At 51.9% G+C, this 18177-nt stretch overlaps 3 long non-coding RNA genes across 3 annotated transcripts; all 3 read left to right on the top strand.

Moving 5' to 3' along the window:
• Positions 1-4418: 4418 nt before the first annotated feature.
• Positions 4419-8917, top strand: LOC135406686 (uncharacterized). The gene is made up of 4 exons (XR_010426414.1): positions 4419-4621; positions 7408-7595; positions 7790-7954; positions 8421-8917. It is a non-coding gene; the product is annotated as an uncharacterized LOC135406686 (long non-coding RNA).
• A 255-nt stretch (positions 8918-9172) lies between these two features.
• Positions 9173-17992, top strand: LOC135407741 (uncharacterized). Its single transcript, XR_010426999.1, has 2 exons — positions 9173-10279; positions 17613-17992. It is a non-coding gene; the product is annotated as an uncharacterized LOC135407741 (long non-coding RNA).
• LOC135407740 (uncharacterized) lies at positions 10311-13053 on the top strand. Its single transcript, XR_010426998.1, has 2 exons — positions 10311-10872; positions 11416-13053. It is a non-coding gene; the product is annotated as an uncharacterized LOC135407740 (long non-coding RNA).
• Positions 17993-18177: the final 185 nt, after the last annotated feature.

Here is an 18177-nt window from a genome sequence, read left to right as displayed (position 1 = left end):
CCCGGCCCGGCCGGATCGTTATTTTGGAATTGTGTATGTAAAAGTTCTATTTTTCCATGTAGATTCTCGTTATTCCGTGTTTTCCTACGTTGTGTCGGGGTCGGGGCATCGCGGTGGTTTTTTTTTTTCCAGTGGATCGAATTCTGGGTGGTTGAACGAACAAAAAAGAATCCCATGGAGTGTCCTTGAAGGGAAAGAAAGAAATGGAATTTTCCCGCAAAAAAACGAGAAGAACCCAATTCCCCACGTGCTCCCGGAGAATCCATTCAGGAAACTTCCCGGCTTTTGAGGTGTTGATAAGTTGCCAAAATGTGGAGGTGGAGTCAACTGGGAAAAACCAAGCCTGGGCTTAAATCCAGGCAGGAATAAGGCTGGACTTGGAGCTGGGCTTAGCTGAGGGAGGGTGAGAATTCGGGAATTCCGGAGCTGGGAAGAGCATGATGCCAAGGAACACGAGCCATAAATCCCATTTCCCAGGAGGTCTCAGCCCTGTTGGATCATGTTGGATTGGGGTGTCCGAGTGGGTCACTCCACCAGGATCAGGATTGGGATCAGCAGGAAATTGAGATTTCAAGGATTGAAATGCTGGAAAACCCCAACTTGATGTTTATTAATCCCAATTTGTGGATGGAAAAGAAATGAGGAATTTCGGGAAAAGAAATGAGGAATTTCATCCCTGGAACTGGAAAAAAGCCAGGGAAAGGTTTCCTTGTTCCATCCATCCGAGATGCTCCCTCAGCCAGCCTAGATGGAAGAGCTGAAGATCCCGCTCTGGATGAGCCAAGATTTAACAAAACCATCCCCCTTGAGTGTCTGATCCATGATTTTTCCATTTTTTCCCAGCTCAGGGAAGGCCTGCGCGTCGTTCTCCGAAGCCATGGAGGTTTTTATTCCCCGTGGGAATAAAACCAGGCTGAAAGCTCCCTGAGAAAAGGCAAAATCCTGATTTTTTTAGCAGCTTTTTCCCGCCTGGATCCACCTCCACATGGCAGGAATTTATGGATCTGCTGGATTGGGAATGTTCAGCTGGAGCTGCGTTGAGCTGCAAGGACGCTCCAAGTGCCAGCAAGGCAACTTGTAGTGATTCAGTCTTCCGAGGTTTTTTGGGATTGTTTTCCAGGATTTCGGGGGGCTAGGAGGGGGGGAAGGTGCCGGAAAGGGTGGTCAGGGAGAACTTACCCATATCCAGACTCCAACAATCCCAAGCAGTGCCAGGAATGAGGAGATTTCAATGGAAAGAAGCACAAACTCCCGAGGAAAAAAAGCAACAAAATTAAAAAAAAAAAAATAAGGGGGGGGGAAATTGAAAAAACCTGGAGGAAAAAAAAATCAGGAAAATTCCAACTTTTCCACTAGTTGACTGGAAAAAAAAGAACGTGGAGGTGGAAAGGTGGAATAGTGAGAAATTCCAACACAACGAGGCACCGGGGCCTGGGAAGGCCCAAGTTTTTTGTTCATTTCTGACTTTTTTGGGTTGATTTTGTTTTATTTTGTTTCTTCGTTTTTTTTTTTCCTTTTTTTACTTGTTTTTTTGTTTTTCCTCTGGGACTTGAAGTCGCCTCATGTTCGTGCAGTGCTGGGCGTGGCCCCTCCTCATTTTCGAGTATTTTAGCCCTTCTGTAATGGTGAGAAATGATTATGAACTGTGGCCTTTTTTCCTTCTTGTTACTTGTGATGCAATTTCGGTGAAAAAAATAAGAATTAAAAAACAGAAAAAAAAAAAGGTGAAAAAAACCCACTGAAAAAGCCTAAAAAAAAAAAAAACACAAACAAAAAAAAAAGCGAGAGGTTTTACCATGTATCAGTGCCTGGCTTTTTGTTATAAAGCTTCGTTTGTCTAGTGCTCTTTTGGAATAAAATAGACGTAGGACACCCTTGTAGGATGGAAAAACTAGAGAATCCACCTCAGTTTACCGACAAGAAAAAAATAAATATATTTGGCTTATTTTTCACAGGAGCGATTGCCTTTTCTGCCAGGAGAAAAGAGAAAGAGAAAGAGAGAGAAAAATTAAAATAAGGGGAAAAATATAAGGGGAAAATATAAGGGAAAAAATAAGGGGAAAACTATAAGGGAAAAAATAAGAGAAAAAATAAGGGAAAAAATAAGGGGAAAAATAAGGGGGAAAAGGAGATTAAAAAATAAGGGCAAAAAATAAGTGAAAAAAAGAAGAAAAATAAGAGAAAAAAGGGAAAAATAAGGGAAAAAGGAAAAAAAAGAGGGAAAAAATAAGGGGAAAAGGAAAAAAGGGAAAAATAAGGGGGAAAAGGAAAAAAATAAGGGAAAAACTATACAATAAGAAAAATATAAAGGAAAAAATAAAGGGGAAAATATAAGGGACAAAAAGAAAAAATGTAAGGAAAAAAATAAGAGAAAAAAGGGAAAAAGGAGAAAAAAATAAGGGAAAAATCGGGGGAAAATAGGAGAAAAAATAAGGGGGGAAAAGAGGAAAAATAAGGGAAAATATAAGGGAAAAAATAAGGGAAAAAAATAAGGGGAAAAATAAGGGGGAAAAAAAGGGGGGGAAATAAGGGGAAAAAATGGGGAAAAAATAAGGGGAAAATAATAAGGGATAAAAAAAGGGAAAAAATTATGGAGATTGGTTCCATCTGTGCGGGACTTTCCGGAGCAATAAAGGTGCCCTTGGGACAAAGTGACACCGCGTCGCTCCTTGTGGAGTGGGAGTGGGGTGGGAATGGGGGTGGAAAGGGGAACTGGGTGGGAATGGGGAGGGGATGAGGTAGGAATGGGGAAAATGGAGGGACAGGTTGGGAATGTCTTTGTTCTGTTATGGAGAATACATGGAACATGTGGAATACAGGGAATATAGGGAAGATATTTTATCTGTAGGATATAGAAGATATATAGAAGATATTTCATATATAGGATATAGGGAATATATTAGATATAGGATACATAGCATATATTTTTTATATAGGATATATTTTATATCGAGAATATATAGAATATAGGGAATATATGGAATATCTTTAATCTGTAGGATATATAGGATATCTAGAATATATGAAATATATTTTATATATAGAAAATCAGATAATATCGGTAATACAAGTAATGTGTAGAATAGTTATAGATTTAACAGATAATAGATAACAGGTGACATGGATATATAGATAATGTAGATGTATAGAAAAGAAATTATACAAAGAGTATAAATAGTAGATGAGAAATAATATAGATAATATAGATAATATGAATTATAGATATTATGGATAATAGATAATATCGATGTATAAATAATACAGAGAAGGGATTATAATAGAGAATATAGATCAGAGATAATACATATAATATAGATAATATATATCAGAGAATATAGATAATAGTAGATATCATAGATAATAGAGATAATAGATGATAAGCTTTATAGATATAGATAATAGATGATAATAGAGAATATAGATGTATAGACAATATAGATAATAGTGATAATGAAAGATAGGTGATAATAGTATAGGTAATAGTGTACATATATAGATAATGGATAATATAGATAATATGGAAAAAGAGAATATAGATATAGAGAATACAGAAAATAGATGATAATAGATAATATAGATCTATAGATAATATAGTTAATATGGCTATGTAGATAATACAGATTATAGCTGATGGTAATAGATATAGATAATATGGATAGTAGATAATAGAGATGTATAGATAATACAGACATTAGATGATATTAGAGAATATAGATAATACAGATATAGACAGATACAGATATATAGATAATATAGGTGATGATAATAGACTATATAGATACATCGATAATTGATTATATATATAAAATATGGATAATAGACAATATTTACATATAAATAATACAACTAAGGGATTACAATAGAGAATATAGATATATAGATAATACAGATAATGGATGATAACAGAAGAATATAGATAATCTGAAAATTGATAATATAAGTAATAGATGATAATAGGTGATAATATATAGTATAGATATATAGATTATAGATAATTTTTATGTGATAAATAATGACTAATATAGGTATATAGATAATACCCATAATGGATGATAATAGACAATATAGAAAATATGGATTACGGATATATATGTATCCATATATATATATAAAATACGTAGATATTACAGATAATAGATTATAATACATAATATAGATAATAGATAATATAGATAATACGGATAATATAGATAACAGAATATAATTAAAGATAATACAGAAAATAGATGATAATAGGGAATATACATACTACAGATATAGAGATAGTAGATTAGACGGATAATACGGATAATAGATTATAATCCATAATACACCGCCCCCAGCTCGCGCCGGCCCCGCCCCCCGGCTCGCGCCGGCCCCGCCCCCTCTCCCCGCACCGCCTTTCGCGCGCCCGTTGCGCGCGCCCGCCCTCCGCGCTCGCTCTGCGCACGCGCCGCTCCGAGGCCCGGCGGCGCTCCGGGGGGTCGCGGAGGGCGCGCGGGACCGGCGGGACCCGGAGCTGTGAGGGCGGGAGGGGCTGGGGGGCTGCGGGGGCTCCGCTCGGCTCCGCTCGGCTCCCGGGGCTGGCAGGGCTCACTGTGGAGCGCTCGGGAGGAGCACCATTCCGTGTGGGGGCTCGTCGGTAAGTCCCCCTTCCTCGGGGAATGACCCGTCCTGCGGCTTCTGGAGGGCTGAGCTGAGCTCGGGACAGGGCGGGGCGGCTCGGGTGGGCAAAGGCAGCCTCCTGCTGGACCGCTTTTCAATCCAAAACGGGAGGGAAATTTTGTCCACTGCTTACGGAGCACGATTTTGAGGCTGAATCGTTCCGAGGGACGGTTGAACGAGGTGTTTCACATTAACATTGAAAGGGCCCCAAATGCTGGGATTTGGGTCTTTCCGGCGATTGCTCGGTGGAAGCTCTTTGGAGAGGGGAGTCACGGCAGCTGTGCTGTCCCACACCCGGAGGGCAGGCGGCATCGCTTCCACGTGTGCTCCCAGAGAGCCGCCACCTCCCCGAGGCCGGGACAGGGGGAGCGGCGGGCGGAGGGAATCCCTCACCCCCCGGCCCGGGGCCTGCCGGGGAGAACCGGCCCCCGCTGCTGCCGGTGCCCGGGTGCACGTGCCCGGTGTCCCGGCACTGCCGGGTCCTGCCCGTCCGTTCCCTGTGGCGGGACGGCAGCGGGGGGAGCGGGGCATCCGCGGCCAGGGGCCGCGCTGCCGCGGGGGGGGGGAGTTGGAGGGGCCGGCGGCCCCCCAGGTGAGTGCTCCCCTGCCCGCGGGCGTGCGCTTGGATAGCTGCGTCATCCCTTGGGAGCTGCAGCCCGGGAATGTGTGTTTTCCAAGGCTGCGGGCTCCTGGCATCGATGGGGACGGGACAGGATGTTTGGGCAGGAGCTGGGGGGTGCCCTTGGGCAGTCCAAAGAAAGGGTGTTTTATGGCGTTCCCAGGAACTGCTCCAACAGCTGTAGACTTCCCCCTGCCTTCTAAGGCTAAGGATGTGGTGACAGCAAGAAGACAATTGGTGGGATTGGAGGCCACTTGCTGCCTTTTGGTCAGATGTGTAACTTGTGTAATGGGTGTGTTTCCTAGGAGAAAACATTCTGTAGTAGCCGTATGGTTTCCATGGACACCAAGTAAGTGCCACACCCTAGCGTGAGCCTTCAGGCCCTGCAAGTCCTCCCACAGACTTGGTGAAGTATTGAAGTGTGACCTGACTGCTGGGAGTAAGGATATCTCTGGAAAATGGCAGTGCTGCCCGCTGAGCTGCTGTTTTTAGAGAAGAGGGTCCTGTGTGGCAGGTAGCAGACAGTGGACATGGCTTAGTTGCCACATCTGCTGTTGATGGGCACGGCAATCTACAGCTGTGGTTCTTGGAACAGTGGTGGCTCGTGGCTGAAGTGCTGCTGTTTGAGAGGGCAGCGGTGGTGTCTGCTGCTGGGCAGATGCCTGGGAGTGGGTCATATCCAGGGGGCAGCGTAGGCAACATGAGCAGGATGTTGGAAGATGTGAGATTTCCTTGAAACTTCACCTGTTTGTTAGCCTTCCTCCTGTGGCTCTGAGTCTCTTCCGTAACTTGTGACCCGTGTCAGGTGGTGGGGTTTCCTTGGTTTGGTTTGGTTTTTCTTGATCAAATGGAAAGGGTGGGTTTTACCACGAGAAGGATTAAGGAGGTTGTAAGAAATGCTGGAGAGAGTTGTCTAATGTTTTTGTCAGGGTATCCAAGCTGTCTGCTGTCAGCCCAGAAAGGAAGGCAAGCTGCAGGGTTATTCTTGGCAAAGGGATGAAATAACTTTTGTTGTTGATTGGGCCTTTTATCGTTCTCAAAAATGAAGGAAATACTTCCGAAAGGCAACGTCGGTCTTGCAGGACGTTTATTTTTGCCAATCTGCGCTCCGGGAGTCCCCGAGGTCCTTGGGGGGTCAGTGGGGGGGCGCGGCTGCAGTGCCGCTCCCGGCCGTGTCCGCCAGGCGGCGACCGCGAGGCAGCGCCCGGCGGGAAGGAGCGGCCGCGCCGGGGCCGGGGGAGATCGGCACGGGAAAGGTTCACCTCGGACTGAACAGCGACACGTCTTCTTCTGCCTGGCTTTTCACACTCTCTCTCCCCGTGTTGTGCAGAACTTGTCGTTGCCAGCCTGCCTCGCATGAAAAGAGATTGGTTTGTATAAGTACGTTGTTTTAGTAGGAAGCCTCGTGCTTTCTATCGAGATAAAGCAGAGGGGGTTGTCTGTGGGGAGAACCTATTTTCTGTTTGGGTTCTACTGCACAAAATCAACATCAGTTTAGAGGCCTATAAGGATGCCTTTAAGATCTTGGATCTGCAAGATCTTGGAGCACGTGACTATGTTTCCCTGCACTGTCCCCGAGAGATCTAGTCTTGGCAGTGGCTGGAATTCTTCCTGATTTCTCAGCCTTTTGTTCTGGGCTAGAACAGTTCTGACAGTGGGAGCAGCTGATGACAAGTGTTTGTCATAGACCCTCGAAAGCCCTCCCAGTCTGCTGAGTTTAATGAAACAGCTTGAGTGTTTTGTCACTGGCTTCTTAGGGCTTAAATCCAGAGTTTGAAACGTCCTAAGGATGCCTTGTGGTTGAGGGAATGTCTTCCTGCTGAGTTCAGCAGGCATTCAGTGAATTTTGGCTTGGCAGGTGAATTCAGTCTGGTGGTTTTGTTTGTTTCCATACTCGGGACAGTGAACCAAATGTTCTTTTTCCCTTGCCGTGGGCGCTCTGAGGAGACCAAATGTCCAGAATGGTGCCGGTGATTTGGCTCGTGCACCTGCCGGGTGGAGGAGCAGGTTTGGCTCTGTGCAGCCCTGCTCTGGAGGCCGGCAGGGCGCTCTCTGGGTGCCCTGCAGCGCTGCCCTGGGAGCAGAACAGCCCACGCTGGGCTGTTCCTCAGGGCAGCTCTTGTGCTCTCTCTCGTCCTTTGCAGCGGAGGAGCCGGACCAGCTGCAGAGCCTGTTGCGGCCAAAGCAGTGCGAGCTGGCACCGGCTGTGCCAAAGCAGAGGAACTGCCCAGGCTGCCGGAGATGCTGAGGAAGGGCCGACGAATTGGTGGTTACCGGGACAACCCATGGGCTGTAGCTGAGCTCCACCCACCGCCTGTCCAAGGAGCTGCAGGTAATGGAAAGCCAGCTTGTGACCCCCAACTCTTAAGAGCTCCAGAGACAGTTGGGTCCTTTTCTGAGCTCATCAGAAAGAAACGCCACCACTCCCGTTCCTGCCGGGCCTGTGTGGCTGCCTGCCTGAAAGTTTATTTGTTTTTCTTTTCCTTGCTTTCCCCTCCTGCCCCACTGCTCGGTGCATTTCTTCAGCTGAGGAACAAAGTGAAGCGGGAGCGGAATGCCGGACTGCAGCACCAGAGGGAGCGTTGGAAGGAGCACAGCTTGGAGGCAGCGGTGCTGGAGAAGCGTGTCAGTGAGCTGCCAGAGCGCCTGGGGAAGAGAAAGGCAGCTCTGCCCCAGGAGGAGAATGTACCGGTAAGTGCAGGAGTTGTCCTAACAACAACAACATGAATTTTGTTGCCTGGAAAAGTCTGAAGTAAAAACTTGCTTGTGGGGAGGGAGGGCTGTTCAGATGCTGGACCTGTTGTCTTGATCCATTGTGTAGTGGAAGGCTTGTGGCATTAAAGTCCTTTTCATGGGGCATTAGTGTTAACCTGCTTACTCTTTACAGACAAGAAACCTTTTTGTGCTGTCGTGTTTTTTTTTTTTAATAAGAGGTTTTTTTGGGTTTTTTTTGTGGTTTTTTTTGGTTTTGTTTTGTTTTGTTTTTGCTATTTCTACCTCAGGTTTATAATTCTTAAATGTTTTTCATAAAAGCCTCTTTAACCTTGGGGCATCATTTGCTGCTTGTTTTCTCCTTTGTGACTTCTGTTTCAAGCTCTGATGGATGGATCCTGTGGCCTAAAATTCTTGACGTTTTTGTCTTTTTTTTTTTCCCCAGGGTTTCTTCAGGTGGGATTTCCCCACAGCCAGTGGCTTCTGCTCCAAGGGGAGTGGCAGCAGTAGGTCCTTCTATCCAGTCCTCTGCTACGCCATGTATTGCTTCCAGACCTGAACTTGGGGTAAAAGCAGCATTCTTGAGTGGGACACAAGCCTTGCCGGGCAGCTGAGGGGCTGCTAAAATCACAAACTCCGCCCAACGTGGGAGCTGGGAACCGTTGACAAGCCGAAGCTCCTGCAGATGAGAGCTTACAATTACTAGTTCTTATCCAGACATGTTTTGGTTCACCTCACAGCTCTGTTTTGGTGTTTTGGGTTCTTTTTTCTGTTTGTTTTTAAAGCAAAGACTTATTTACAATGTGGGTCTCACTACTTGCAATTTTTTTTTTTAGTTCTCTTAGTGAACAATTTGAGTTGTTAGACAGCGTGGACTGCAGAAGGATTTTTTGGTAAACTGATTGTTTTTTAGTTTATTTTAAAGCACTCCTAAAAACTCTACACCGGTGTGCATTCGCTGCACCTGCCCTGGGGGCTGCGGGGAGAAGCAGCTGGGGGGGGGTGTTTTCTCTCTGCCCCTTTCCCACCTTCCCCTCGGTTCCCTGGGACTGCAGGGAATCCCAGCTCCCCTTGGCTTCTCCGGGGGCCTCGCGGCAGGGTTTCGAAGTGTGGCCCTGAGATTTTCTGGCCTTGGAACTGATGGCTGTTTCGGGGCACGTCTCCCCGGGCAGTGTGTCTTTTAACGCTTACCGGGGCAGGAGAATTACGGCGGAAGAAAGCAAAGAAAGCCCAGAGCCTGGAGTAGGCAGGCCCGGGCCTCTGGTGAGCCCAGGCCTTGCTGCTCGGTGCCGATTGTGCCCGGGGCTTGTTCCTCACCGTTTGGTTTCAAATGAGAGGGGAGCAAGAGGCAGAACAGCCCGCTGCTGCTGCTGCTGCTGCTGCTGGGGCTGAACTGTCTGCAGTGCCCGGGGGCTGGGCAGGACTTGGCCCCGATGCCTGCATTGCTCTGCAGCAGCCAGGGAGGGGTCCCAAAAGTCATCCCCCCGCCTGCTGTGCTGCACAGCAGGGGCTGGCTGGGCCGGTTCCCGGCCGGGGGAGCCCGGGGGAGGCCGTGCTGGGGCTGAGGGGCTGCTGCTCTCTGGGCCTCTCGGGCTTTGCCTTGGAATCACAAAGGTGACTAAATTGTTTTGTTGTGGAGTGTTTTGGGGCCGAGTTAATGCTCTTGGCTTGTTGTGTGTCAATTCCCAGCCATGGTCAGGGCTTCGCGGGGAGCGTTGCTGCTGCTGCCGCCGCTGCCGCCGCCGCCGGGAGAGAGAAGTCCTTTGGGAAGCTGGGATGGAAACAGCAACTCTGTGAATTGCCCAGCTTTTCCTAGGGAAGGGCAGGTTTTAGGGAAGAAAGGCCCGTCCTCGCGAAAGGCGCCGCGGGTCTCGCAAGGGGGGGGCCGCGCGGCTGCAGTGCCGTTCCCGGCCGTGTCCGCCAGGCGGCGACTGCGAGGCGGCGCCCGGCGGTCGGGGCGGGCTGGGAAGCGGCGCCTGCGCAGAGCGAGGCGTTGGCCGGGCCGGGCCTGGAGCGCTCGGGGCCGCCGGGCAGGGCAGGGGCGGGGACCGGCCGGGGCGGGGGTAAGAGCAGGTTTTAGGGAAGAAACGCCTGTAGCGAGTAATCAGAAGAGAAGGGTGAAAGCCAAGAGCCTTTGACTTCCCCAGTGCACTTAATTTTCTTGTTCTCCTCTCTTTAAGGACAGGGAAAATCATTGACTTGGGTCCAGCAATGCCAAATGTGTTGGGGTGTGAGCAGCCAAAGCAACAGGCTCCAGCCCCACCGACCGGCGCTGGGGGCACCTGGTGCTGCCTGTGGGGTGGGGTAAGTCAGAGGGACACGTTTCTCTCCTTCTGGCTGTTGGCATTTGCTCCCTGGGCACTGGCTCTGTTTCCACTGCAGGCTGGTCCTTGCGTGCTGGGAAGGGTGGAGAGGAAGGAGTGAAGGGCCAGGTGAGCGTGGGATCCCTGAGCTGTGGGGTTGGGCTGTGCTGAGTGGGGCAGGTGGGTCCCTGTTGGTGAGCCCGAGCCTTGGCTTGGGGGTTCAGGAGCCCGGGGGGGCCAAGCTGGGGGGTGTTTGCAGCTCTGCCAGGGCTGGAGCTGACACAGCGCTGGGGGAGAGCCTGGAGCTGGGCTGGGCCGGGGGACAGACGCAGGGGAGCTGGGGGAGGGTTTGGGACTCCCTGGGGGGAAAGGAGGGATGGATGGGCTGGATGGAGCCACAGGCCTGTGCTCCTGGGAACACACTTGTCCAGGGTGCTGGGATCCGGGTCAAACTCCAGTTCCCCTCCTGTCCAGGGATGCAGGGTCTGAGGGATTGGATTTCCCTGGGGGTTTGCAGGAGACCAGGAATGAGAGGAAACGCAGTGCCAGAGCAGGCTGTGTTTGCCTCTGAGGACAGAGAGCCTGTGGGCTGAGGTGAGATTGCTGTGAGTGTTGGGATGAGCATTCCAGGGAACGGGGAGCTTGGAATTCCAGGTGCTGATGGAACCATCGCCTTAGGTGTGTTTAGTTTGTGTCTGTGGGAGCTGGGATTTGGGCTGCAGAGCTGTTGCTGGGAACAAAGGGTGGAGAAAACCTGCTCCACGGATGTGTAAGGAAGGATGGAGTAGCAGGGAAGGGGAGTATTTCTATACAGTATCAATATTCTCCATGTGGGATGGAGCAGCAATGGGGGTGGTTTGGTTTGGCCTGGGCTGGTCAGGATCCACCATAAACAACCCACCAGACCCTGAACCCTCACTGGACATGTCCAGCCCCTCAACAGAAACCCAAGTTGTTCATTGACTGTTACAGAGGAAAAATGATTGGTAATTGCTTCTGATCCGTGGAGAATCTCCTTTGGAATGATCAAGCAGAGAGCGTACCAAGGCAGGCAGAGCATTTCTTTTGGCTCTTTTTTTTTTTTCTGGTTTGTCATTTTCTCTTTGGCTTCAATGCGTTTTGTGTGCTCCTGTTCAGGAAGCAGCAAATATATCCTGATAAGCCCTGAATGTGCCAGGAGGTTTCAGCCGGGAGGAAAGGAGCTGTGGAAGAAAAGCAGCCTAAAAATAGCCAGTGGGGATCATCAGGTTTTCCAGGCAAGAAGAACAAGGAGAGAGATGAGGGAATCGGGTTCCAATTCCTAATGATTTGGTGGGTGCAGGAATGATTTGTGTGTGTTTTCCAGTCCCTTTGGATTCCTGAGATGATTTTAAAATGATGGCTTTAGCAATCAACTAAATCGGAGATGTTGTTTTTGAGAGGAAATGATGCCAAATCAATGCAGAGTTTTGGGTCAGTTTTGGGGATGATTTGGGTCAGTTTTTGGGGTCAGTTTTGGGTCATTGTTTGGGGTGATTTGGGTCAGTTTTGGGTCAGCTTTTGGGATGATTGGGGTCAGTTTTGGGTCAGCTTTTGGGATGATTGGGGTCAGGTTTTGGGGTCAGTTTTGGGTCAGCTTTTGGGGTGATTTGGGTCGGTTTTGGGTCAATTTTTGGGGAGCACTGGGTGTTACTGGGGGCTGTTGGGGAGCACTGGGTGTTTACTGGGGAGCACTGGGTGTTACTGGGGGCTGTTGGGGAGCACTGGGTGTTTACTGGGGAGCACTGGGTGTTACTGGGGGTTGTTGGGGAGCACTGGGTGTTTACTGGGGAGCACTGGGTGTTACTGGGGGTTGTTGGGGAGCACTGGGTATTACTGGGGTGCACTCGGGAGCACTGGGTGTTACTGGGGGTTGTTGGGGAGCACTGGGTGTTACTGGGGAGCACTGGGAGAGAAGATGAAAAATAAAGAGAATAAAAAATCAACGAAATAAAAAAGGAAATATAAAAAACAAAAGAAAATTAAAAAGAAAAGGCAAAAAAAACTAAAAAGGAAATAAAATGAAAATGAAATAAAAAAGAAAAGAAAAAAAAAAAAAGAACCCCCTTCTTGGGCACCCCGTTTCCTCTCCTCCCCCCCCCCCCCCGAACCGTAAATTGCGGGGTCATCACCCCTAAAATGTGAGAAGGGGACCCCAAAATGTGGGTGAGGGAACCCCAGGGAGCCGAAAAAGCGGAGGGGGAGCCGCAGTAAGAAAGCGAAGCCGGGCGGTCGGGCGGCGGGGTGGGGGGGGAAGCCAAGGTGGCGACGCCGGCGCATGCGCAGTCGTTGGCAAGACGCCGGCGATCACGTGGTAAGTAAGGGCAGCCAGGAGCGGGACCGGCGACGCATGCGCAGTGGCTCTCGTGCCGGTGCAGCGCTCCCTGCTCGAGTTAAGGGCCGGTTCCGGCGGCAGGGCGGGACTCGCGGTCTCCCGTCTCTCCCGGGGTGTGTGTGGGGGGGAATAACATGAAGATTTTTTGGGGTGAAAGCGCAGAAATTAGCGAGGAGGGACGCTAATTTGGGTAAACTCGGTCACCGGAAGTAGAGCGCAACCGGAAGTCCTCCAGGCCCCGGCCCGGAAGTCCGCCAAGCCCACAGTAAAGATGGCGCCGCCAGGACCGGAACGACCACACTAAAGATGGCGGCCCCGGCCCGGAAGTTCGCCCCGACGCCACACTCAAGATGGCGCCGCCAGGACCGGAACTTAGCCGAGGCCACACTAAAGAAGGCGGCGAGAGGCCCCCTCGCCTCAGAGAGGCGTCTTTCCTGTTGCCCGACCTCCGCCGCGACCCGGACCCCCGCCCCGCGCCCGCAGCGCCGTCTCGCCGCGCCGCTTCCCGCTGTGGGGACGGGGCGGGGCGCTCGGCGGCGCCGGGCGCGGGAGGCAGGTTCGTGGGCGGCGGCAGGCACCGGCGCGGGCAGCCCCTTCTCGGCGCCGCGCGCGCGGCGCTCCGCCCGCCCGCCTCGTTCCGCTCCGCTCCGCTCCCGCCCCCGCTCCCGCCCCCGCTCCCCCCCCCGCTCTCCCCCCCGCTCTCCCCCCGCTCCCGCTCCCGCCGTGCCCTGGAGATGCTGTCGGAGCTGCGCCGCCGCCTTCCCCCCCCCCCCAGGAAGCGACCCACGGCGCCAGATCCGACGGAGATCGTCCCCGGGGTAAGCTGGGCGCCGCGGGTGGGCGCGGCCGCTCTTCTGCCTCTCCCGCGGCCATCGGCGACTGCAGGCAGGGGAAGCGACAGGCAAGTTTCTCGCCTCTGCGGAGAAACTTGCACCTGCGTGCCGCCGCAGGGCCGGGTTCGGATGTGCCCTGGCATTGCGCCCCCCCCCCCCGCGGGCAGGGTCTGCGCTGCCTCGGGGCCCCTGTCTGTGCTGCCGGGAGAGAGAAATCCTTTGGGAAGCTGGGCTGGAAACAGCAACTCTGTGAACTGCTCAGCTTTTCCTAGGGAAGGGCAGGTTTTAGGGAACAAAGGCCCGTACTCGCGAAAGGCGCCGCGGGTCTCGCCAAGGCGGGGGGGGGGGGGGGGGCGCGCGGCTGCGGCGCCGCGCGCGGCTGCAGTGCCGCTCCCGGCCGTGTCCGCCAGGCGGCGACTGTGAGGCGGGGCCCGGCGCTCGGGGGCGCTCTCGCAAGCGACGCCCCCGGGAAAGCGGCGGGCTTTGGGCGCTGCCGGCCTTCCCCCGCAGTGCCCGGGCTGGCCCGGCGCCTGGCAAAACCTCTGAGGGAAAAGGCAAGCAACAACTGCGCTTCTTCTGCCCTTTCTTTAGCCAGGGACTGGAACACGGACAAAATCGAGGGGCTCTTTGACCTGGGCAGGCTCCGAGCATTTTTCAGCCTTCCCTAGCAGGGCATTCTCACCCTCCGAAAAGCTGAAAGGCTTTAACAGCTGGAGACGCGCCTGCAGCTGTGCAGATTAATGTAGTTTCTTTTAGGAAAGGAAGGGGAAGTTTTCCTCTTGTGAGCCTAAATACCGAGTCTACTCTGCTTTTTCCATCAGGTGACGAAGCTTATGGAAAAAAAGACCAAAGGCCTCGAGGTGAGTACATTCTACCGAGTTCTGCTTTTCTGGGATCGGTTTGGGAAAGTCACGTGAAATTCTAAAAAGCTTCTCTCCGTGTTTTCTAGTTGTTTTTTCAGCCTTGGTCTAAGTTTCATGTAGAAAAGGGCATAGAATTATTAGAACAGACAAACTAGGCTTTCTCGGGAGAGATGGAAGAAAAGTGTGCTGATTGCAGTTCTGCTTTTCTTGTCTTCCCTTCGACTGTCATTTCCTCTCCCCTGCTGTTCAAATAGGCAGCAATTAACTGCTCTGCTGAAGAGTTTGCTGTACTAAGTGTCTGTCAAATGGATGCCTTCAACTCAAGATAGCACCTGCTCCTTAGTTACAAAAAGTTCCTCACAGGAAATTTCCAGGCGTGCCCATAAATCTCCTCGCTGTTTGTTTGGGAGAACAGGGTTTTCTCGTCCGTAACGGAATAGTCGTGGCATTTGCTATGGAATGCTGGTGGCAATCTAGTCAGAAGAGGCCCCCGTGCTTCACTAATTTTCCCTTTTTGCTGTTGGGGGTGACTTCTTCCCAGGGATGTTCTTCTTGACCCCCCGGGGCAAACGGAGGTGTCAGCGTCAGGAGCCATCCTAACTGAGGCCCTGGTAGGTGAGTGCTTTTTGTGTGACTGGAGGGTGAAGCTGTCTGTGGGAATGACCTGGCTATTGCTCAGTGTAGTCCTAATTAAGGTGTCTTTTACTCCGTGTTCCCAGGCTTTCTCTTTCCCTTCGGTCGCCGTGGGTGTGCCGGACACCTCTGGCAGGACTAACCCCGTGGCTTTTATGTCCAGCGTGCTGTGCTGTGTGTGCCTGCAGGTAAGAAAAGCTGGGAGTGCAGTCCCTCTGCTTTGCTTGCTGTGTCTCTTGGGTAGTGATTTTGGAGGGGAATCCCAGAGCGATTTGGTTTGAAGGGGACCTTCAAAGGCCAGCCTGCCTTCCGTGGGCAGGGACACCTTCCGCTCTCATCCCCGTCTGGATGCTCCCAGTCCCATCCAGCCTGGCCTGGAACACTTCCAGGGACGGGGCAGGCTCAGCTTCCGTGTGCAGTGTGCTCTAATAGCTCTCCACTGTCAACAGGAAAAATGTTGCCAGCGTGTTTTGTTGGACGATGGTAAGCAGGGCCCGGGTGAAAATGACATTCTCTGAGGTGCAGAGGGAAATAATTCTCCTTTGAAGTCAAATGTATTGAGATTTGCACGAGTCTTGTCTGCCTTATGTTTGAATTGCTTTCTATTCTGGGCAGTTGTTTTAAATTAAACTTTTATTTTGTGTCTCCCCCCCAGTATCCTGTCCGAGACAAAGCTACCTTTCCTCGTGGGAATGGACTGGCCGGGCTTTGGCAATCTGGCCCCTCGAAAGACTAAAGTGACCTCTTCCAACAGGGGAAGACTGAAGCAAGTGGTGCCAGAAAGAACTGGAGTTTCTGGAGAATAAAAGCTGGAAGCGTGCCCCCGATAATCCTCGCCCCGGGTGGTGAGTGGTCTGACTTGCACGGACCGGTGGCCTTGGCCAGGAGCGGTCCTGCGGGAAGCGCCTTTGCCCAGCCTGTAATTTTAATTTCCCTTGGATGCTTGGCAAAGCCCCCCTGGGTGAGCCCCAGTGCCTGGCATGAGCGGAGCGGGCTTGCAGGGAGGCATTCACCTGGTCAGCGTCAGGAACCATCCTAACTGAGGCCTCGGTGAGTGCTTTTTGTGTGACTGGACAGTGAAGCTGTGGGAATGACCTGGCTAGTGCACGGTGTAGTCCTAATTAAAGTGTCTTTTACTCCGTGTTCCCAGGCTCCCTCTTTCCCTTCGGTTGCCATGTGTGTGCCGGACACCTCTGGCAGGACTAACCCCGTGGCTTTTATGTCCAACGTGCTGTGCTGTGTGTGCCTGCAGGTAAGAAAAGCTGGGAGTGCAGTCCCTCTGCTTTGCTTGCTGTGTCTCTTGGGTAGTGATTTTGGAGGGGAATCCCAGAGCGATTTGGTTTGAAGGGGACCTTCAAAGGCCAGCCTGCCTTCCGTGGGCAGGGACACCTTCCGCTCTCATCCCCGTCTGGATGCTCCCAGTCCCATCCAGCCTGGCCTGGAACACTTCCAGGGACGGGGCAGGCTCAGCTTCCGTGTGCAGTGTGCTCTAATATCTCTCCACTGGCATCCTGAAAAATGTTGCCAGCGTGTTTTGTTGGACGCCGGTAAGCGGGACCCGGGTGAAAAGGACATTCTCTGAGGTGCTGGGAGAAGGAAGACTCGTGCGGGCACCTCCAGAGACAGCGGGAACGGGAGCGTGCTGCGGAGAAGGAAAATTCCAGGGGGTGGGTGCCGAGAAATTTGTCCTTCCCTTGCCCTGTGCTCTGCACTTAGCAATGGGTCAAGTGCAGAAGTTTCCTGGGGACCCTGGAAAATGATGCCGGGTCTGCCAAGAAAAGTGGGGCCAAAGGAGCAGGACCTGGGTCTGCGAGCGTGGGAGAAACAAGGGCCGGGTCATCCTCTGCCTCCGGGAGGGAGGGCAGCAGGAAAGGCCACGGACTAAAGCACTCAAGTGCCGTTCCCCAGGGAGCCCCTGCCCAGCACTGAACTTGCTTGTGCACTTGCTGTCCCTTTCCGAGCGGAGCCGAAGCGTCGGGTGCGGGTGCCGGGGGAGGGAGCTGCCAAGGACAAACTGGGAGGGTGTTTGTGAAGGAAGGGGGTAGAAGGAGCTCTTGATGTGCTTTTTTTACTTCTTCATCCCACAGAATTGCCACGAGAGGAAATACTTCAGAGGGGCTTCCCTCTGGATAAGCCCTGAATGTGCCAGGAGGTTTCAGCCGGGAGGAAAGGAGCTGTGGAAGAAAAGCAGCCTAAAAATAGCCAGCGGGGATCATCAGGTTTTCCAGGCAAGAAGAACAAGGAGAGAGATGAGGGAATCGGGTTCCAATTCCTAATGATTTGGTGGGTGCAGGAATGATTTGTGTGTGTTTTCCAGTCCCTTTTGATTCCTGGGATGATTTTAAAATGATGGCTTTAGCAACCAACTAAATCGGAGATGTTGTTTTTGAGAGGAAATGATGCCAAATCAATGCAGAGAGAGAGCATGGAATCATCCAGGGATCCTGGAGTGTTTTGGGTTGGAAAGGATCTCAGGGATCATCTCCTTCCACCCCCTGCCACGGGCAGGGACACCTTCTAATAGACATCCAGCCTGGCCTTGGCCACTTGCAGGGATGGGGCAGCCACAGCTTCTCTGTACCAGGCCACCTCCCCACCCTCCCAGAGAAGATTGTCTCCCTTATGTGCAATCTTTCCCTTTCTTCTCTGCAGGAAGTGGGCTGGGACAAGGGAATTGGCTCCCACGAGGCCGAGGATCAGAGCAGGCTCTGCACAGGGGACGACTTCCACTTCCGAACGGGGAAGGGCACCTTCGTCCCCACCCCCGGCACGGGGACGGAGTAACATCTGCCTGCAGCTGGCTGGAGTTCCCGTTGGCTCTGGGCTTTCTGCCCACGGGCTGGGGATCATGGTCAGAGTCCTTCAAACCTGGGGAACAGTGGCCTTCACAGCATCCCTGCAGCCCGTCCAGGGCAGGCTGCTGCCCATCGGCCCCTGATCACAGGTGGACGTAGAAGTGATGGTGTTTAGGGAATGTTGATTGTGTTTCCCCCCCTTTGGCAACGCGGTCATTAAAAAGAGAAAAATAACAAGTCTATGGAAATGCCCTGCACGTGGGAGCTTGCGGCGCTCTGGATTAAACTTGGCTCTCTAATGTTAAAACTGTGGGCGAGGGGCGGTGGCCGAGCAGGGCCAGCGGCGGTGCCGGACGGGGCCGGCCCGGGGGTCCCTTCCCCGCGGGGTCGCAGCCGCGGGACCCGCCCCCGCCCCGCGCGGC

This window comes from Pseudopipra pipra, chromosome Z (assembly GCF_036250125.1).
Source record: "Pseudopipra pipra isolate bDixPip1 chromosome Z, bDixPip1.hap1, whole genome shotgun sequence".
Classification (NCBI taxonomy): domain Eukaryota; kingdom Metazoa; phylum Chordata; class Aves; order Passeriformes; family Pipridae; genus Pseudopipra; species Pseudopipra pipra.
The sequence above is the reverse complement of the archived record's forward strand: the minus strand, read 5'-3'. Positions and strand labels throughout refer to the sequence as shown.